The 6,000-nt window shown below is 40.7% G+C and overlaps 1 long non-coding RNA gene across 1 annotated transcript; it reads right to left on the minus strand.

The window, feature by feature from the left end:
* Positions 1-2,691: 2,691 nt before the first annotated feature.
* On the minus strand, positions 2,692-3,793 carry LOC130461229 (uncharacterized). The gene is made up of 3 exons (XR_008921632.1): positions 3,628-3,793; positions 3,409-3,495; positions 2,692-2,918 (listed from the first exon to the last, which is right to left on the minus strand). It is a non-coding gene; the product is annotated as an uncharacterized lncRNA (long non-coding RNA).
* Between the last annotated feature and the right edge of the window lie 2,207 nt (positions 3,794-6,000).

Below are 6,000 nucleotides of genomic sequence, written 5' to 3' on the forward strand. Positions count from 1 at the left end.
AGTCCATCTACGGACTAAAGCAGGCATCAAGGAGTTGGAATAAACGATTTGATGAAGCAGTCAATAAGTTTGGTTTCATCAAGAATCAGGACGAATCTTGTGTATACAAGAAGGTCAGTGGGAGTAAAATTGCATTCCTAGTCTTGTATGTTGAAGACATACTGCTTATCGGAAACGACATTCCTATGTTGGAGTCTGTAAAGACTTGGCTCGGGAAGTGTTTCTCAATGAAGGACTTAGGAGAGGCACAGTACATATTGGGCATCAAGATCTATAGGGATAGATCTAAGAGGATGATTGGACTAAGCCAAAGCACTTACATTGACAAAGTGCTAGCTAGGTTCAATATGATGGAAGCCAAGAGAGGCCATCTTCCCATGTCACATGGCACATATCTAAGCAAGAATCAGTGTCCCAAAACATCTGATGAGCGTAGAAAGATGAGTGGAATTCCATACGCTTCGGCTATTAGATCCATCATGTATGCTATGATTTGTACAAGGCCGGATGTTTCATTCGCACTCAGTGCAACGAGCAGGTACCAGTCAGAACCAGGTGAGGCGCATTGGACTGCTGCCAAGAAGATCCTAAAGTACCTGAAAAGGACTAAGGATTAGTTTCTGGTTTATGGTGGTACAGATGAGTTGATTGTTAAGGGCTATACGGACGCAAGCTTTCAAACCGACAGAGATGATTTCAGATCACAGTCTTGGTTTGTGTTCTGCCTCAACGGCGGAGCAGTAAGCTGGAAAAGTGCTAAGCAAAGCACCATTGCGGATTCTACAACTGAAGCCGAGTACATTGCTTCCTCAGAAGCAGCAAAGGAAGCTGTTTGGATTCGGAAGTTCATCGAAGAACTTGGTGTTGTCCCCTACATTAAAGGACCAGTGGCTTTGTATTGCGACAATAGCGGAGCCATTGCCCAGGCAAAGGAGCCTAGGAGCCACCAGAAGTCCAAGCACGTACTGCGGCGATTTCACATACTTTGAGAGATCGTTGAAAGAAAAGAAATCGAGATTTGCAAGGTTGGAAATGACGACAACGTCGCGGATCCATTGACTAAACCGTTGCCACAAGTGAAAGACAACGCACATGTAGCAACCATGGGAATCAAGCATGTTGGAGAATGGCTTTGATTTTCTAAGTATTGTTTTGGAACATCTGTTAGATCTATGTTTAAATCAATTGGTTTAACCATTTCATATTTATGAAATTTATTTATTTCATATTCATTTAATTGTGGTTTAGAATTAAATGATAAGTCCATGTGATTCAAATCATTCAAATGGGATGTCAATATGGATTCTTCGACAAAGAAACACCCATAAGTGAACTTGAATATTGAAGTCACAAAGGATCCCTAATCCAGGTCATTGAAAGGTGGACGACCAATGACTAATGAAGATTAGATTGCAAGTAGATTACTTAGTTACGTTTCTTGAACTAGAGTGACTGGATGTCAGAATCTTTTGCATAGATACTTATTGGATCTTGTATCGGATTGACCATGAGAACACTTTAAGAGATTAATGTCGTGTCATAGGTAGTTCTCATTAATGGTGATTAGAAACCATTCCTCTGAACATGAGCGATTATGTCTGCTCGTTTGAGAATTAGTTCGCTTTGATACTAGCTAAACGTCGCACCGTAAAAGGAGGCTATAAAAGCAAGTTATTGGGCGTACTATGAATCAAAGTGAGTATTCATAGATTGCAAGAATGGACTGTCCTCCTATCTTTGATAGGATATGGTGTTGTTGTGTAACAAGGCCTCTCGGAGAGTTAGATACTGTAAAATGCATGGTCGTGCTCAGAATGGTTAGGCTTAACCTTCTGCAAAAGTTTGACAGTTGAACTCTGTAATCCGAGAAACACTTCTGGACCTAATAAGGATGGCTTGGATCTTACCTTATGTTCAGTAAGTAACACTAAGTGACAAAGGAATGTGGATGCACACTTGTCTGAATGACAAGTGGGAGATTGAAGGAAATATGTCCTCCACCCAAGGTGCATTAAGTCTAATACCAAGGTTCAGATTAATTGCGAACAATTAATTTAAGTGAGATCAAGTGACCGGAACAGCTAGCTGGAGCAATGCTTCCGATCAGTGAGTTCTAATGGATATTGAACTCACAGCTTACTCTTGATTGAACCTACAAGGTCACACCAATGACACGTAACAGATCAACGGATTAAATGAATCGGAAATTCATTTAATAGCTTTTTCGGGAATTAGTTTGGAAAATGTATTATACAATACGACCTTGCATCGGAATCTTATATCGTATCGCGAATATTCGTAAGCTAGGCGAAACGAATAAATAGTATCGTACAACGGTGATTCGGCGTATACAAAACGATAAATAATATATCCGGTTTTTTCATGAAATGCCCTTGAGGTTTGCAATAATGCACCAAATACCCCTGCGCGTTTCAAAATTCATATAATACCCCTATTTTTTCCAAACTGTTCATAAAATACCCCTATTATGACTTTCAGTTAGTCCTCCGTTAAGTCATGTTTATAATTCATAAAATACACCTACATATAAAGTTATTGCATAATATACACCAATTTATAAAGTTCTTTGCACCAAATACCCAAACTCCTTTAAAACTGCAGAATTTGAATTCAACGGCTAGTTTGAATTTCTAATTTTCCTAGCAATGAAGTAGAACCGTTTATAACAAATTTCCAGCAATAAATAGGAATTATATTCCATAAAAAGCCGATTAATTTGCAGAGTAGCTTTACAAAAACTCTGATTATATTGCCATTGCCATTACATTTGAAAGTCTATAAAAGCTCTTGAAAATTCAAAGTAAGCCGGTAATAATACCCTTGCAATGAACATTTACAATCACTCTTGTACTACAATGCATCACATTCTTGGTTACCTTGCTTGAGCCATTTCCACCCTTAAATAGAAAGAACCACACCGGTAGAACGCAAATTAGTCGTGCAGTCCCAATTGGTCGAAGATATAGGTACAGCTAGCGTCCAGAGTCTCTAAACCGCATTCATTTCGAGCACAATACTTCAATGCTCCCAAAAGCACCATAGGTTGCGCAATTGATATGATCATACATTCATACTGTCGCATCGACGAAACTCAACCTAAATTCTAACTATACAACCCAAAACACAAAGAAAAACCACAAACCTAATCCTAAAAAGAAATCTCCTTCTGAGTTCTAATTGCTTGAAAATTATCCCTAACATGAGTAATAAAATTGGAAAAACAAAATTACAGAACAATGAACAATCAAAATTGTCAATAATAAGCACACCACACTCAATCTAGCTTCAATTCATTATAATCCAATAAATCAATAACATTTTAACAAAATATTCTGAAATTTTAGCCGAAATTTTATAAAATTTTAACTGGAAAACACTAAAAATTACCTGGTGCACCGCAAACTGAGGTCATTGCAGGATCTATCACACATTTTCTCTCCCCGTTATCCGTTTATAATTATGCAATTCAACTTCCTGGTCATTATTTTTGCACAAATTATTCAACAATTCAACGAAATTATAAGAAAAATTGAATCAAACCAAAGATAAAAACACAATTGGACAGCTCACAACTTGAATAAATAAAGAAGGAAAGTTGAATCAAACCTTCATCCTCGTCATCCTCAGGCAAAGGGAAATCAATCCAAGTCTCAGGATGCATAGCATGATAGCAACATCCCTAGCAAACGACCCGGTCTCAAAACCCTAATTTCTCCCACCGAAATCGCCGCCGAATTCACCCACCATGACCACGCCAACAACGGACGTTTCTGGTGTTGCCCCTCCTCCGTCATCTCCGCCCAACAATGGTGGAAGCTCCTCTTCCTCCGCCAACCCGATTTTTTCTAATTCTCTCTCCTCCGCTCCGGGATCAACTCCTCCCGCCGTCTTCTCCTCCCCTTAATCAACGCCTTTCACCTTGATGAAATCTCACTCGTCGACAACGCCAATGGAGGAGATAGAGAGTTGACCGGGTCACCGATGCCATCGACGGTGCACCAGAGAAAGTCAAATCCTGACCGAGGTTGGCGACGGTAGCGGGGGCTAAGATGGTGACGGGGTGAGGAGTGGTGTTGGTTCAGTGGGAGGAGAGAGAAAGTTTGGGTGGGTCGGGTGGGAGAGAGAGAAAGTGTACAGATGAATGGGATTTAAGCCACATAAGGGTAAAAAACGTAAATTCATACTAACGGAGGACTAACGGACGTTAAATCCAAGTGTATTTTATGAACAGTTGGAAAAAATAGGGGTATTCTATGAATTTTAAAACGCGCAGGGGTATTTGGTGCATTATTGCAAACCTCAGGGGCATTTCATGAAAAAACCGTAATATATCGGAAATATATTAAACGCGGATACGAGGAGCGTGTTAGGTTATGATACATATGATATTACATAAATCATGCGGAAACAACCATTAACCCAGGAATACATATTATTTACACATAATCATATAGCATAATTTAGATGCATACTCTTTGTTGCGTGCCTTCCCTAGCTGCGCCCGAACCGAACAAGAACAAGTCTTTAGGACTCCAAGTGTCGTCCCTCCGTAGATAGTCCACAGCACGTCCGGATCCGCCTTAAGATTGACCAACTAGAATCGCCCTTAAGGTACTAGAATTTTCGGCACTTTTGAGCAAGATGTGTGATTGAATTTTTCTCTCAAAAACTCACTTTGAATACTTTTAAACTCGTTCTAAATTGTGAACCCAGGCCACATATTTATAGGGGTGTGGAAAGGGAATTGGAATCCTATTCAGATACAAATTAATTAAACCTAGAATCCTACAAGAACTCTAATTAATTAATTTATCTAATAGAATTAGGAATTTAATCATTAACCGAACTCTGCATGTTTTAGGAATCGTGCATGAACACAAACACTCACGCACACACACACGGCAGCCACGATGGGCCGCCCATGCGCGTGCGTGCGAGCAGCAGCCCACGCAGCGAGGCCTACGCGAGCTACAAGCCCACGTAGCTCCTGCGCGCGCTGCGCGCGCTGTGCGCGCTGTGCGCGCTGCCTCGGCCTTCTGGGCCTGGCCTTGCGCTGGGCCTGGCGTGGCCTTGGCTGTTCGTGTGGCGCGCTTGGCTTGCTGGGCGATGGCCTGGCTTCGTGCTGGGCCCTCGTCCGGCAGGCCTCGTCCGATGCTTATTCGTACGATACGCTTCCGATTAAATTTCCGATTCCGGAATTCATTTCCGATACGAACAATATTTAATATTTCCGATTCCGGAATTAATTTCCGTTTCGAACAAATATTTAATATTTCCGTTTCCGGAATTATTTTCCGATTCCGATAATATTTCCGATTCTGACAATATTTCCGTTTCCGGCAATATTTCCGATTCTGGCAATATTTCCATTTCCGATAATATTTTCCGATACGTACCATGTTTCCGTTTCCGGCAACATCTACGACTTGGATAATATTTATATTTCCGATACGATCCATATTTCCGTTTCCGGTAATATCATCGTTTCCGGAGTATTCATTTCTTGCCTGTGACGATCTCAGCTCCCACTGAAACCAAGATCCGTCGATTCCGAATATTCATAGATGGAGTATTTAATGCCATTAAATACTTGATCCGTTTACGTACTATTTGTGTGACCCTACGGGTTCAGTCAAGAGTAAGCTGTGGATTAATATCATTAATTCCACTTGAACTGAAGCGGCCTCTAGCTAGGCATTCAGCTCACTTGATCTCACTGAATTATTAACTTGTTAATTAATACTGAACCGCATTTATTAGACTTATCATAGAATGCATACTTGGACCAAGGGAATTATTTCCTTCAGTCTCCCACTTGTCCTTAGGGACAAGTGTGCATTTCCTAATTCCTTTGTCGCTCGATGCTTGCTCTTGAACATAAGGTAAGAGTTGTCATCCTTATTATGTCCAGAGGTGTTCCTCGGTTTCAGAGTTCAACTGATCAAATAAACAGATAATCATAGCCTATGATTCATCCGA

This window comes from Spinacia oleracea, chromosome 5 (assembly GCF_020520425.1).
Source record: "Spinacia oleracea cultivar Varoflay chromosome 5, BTI_SOV_V1, whole genome shotgun sequence".
Classification (NCBI taxonomy): domain Eukaryota; kingdom Viridiplantae; phylum Streptophyta; class Magnoliopsida; order Caryophyllales; family Amaranthaceae; genus Spinacia; species Spinacia oleracea.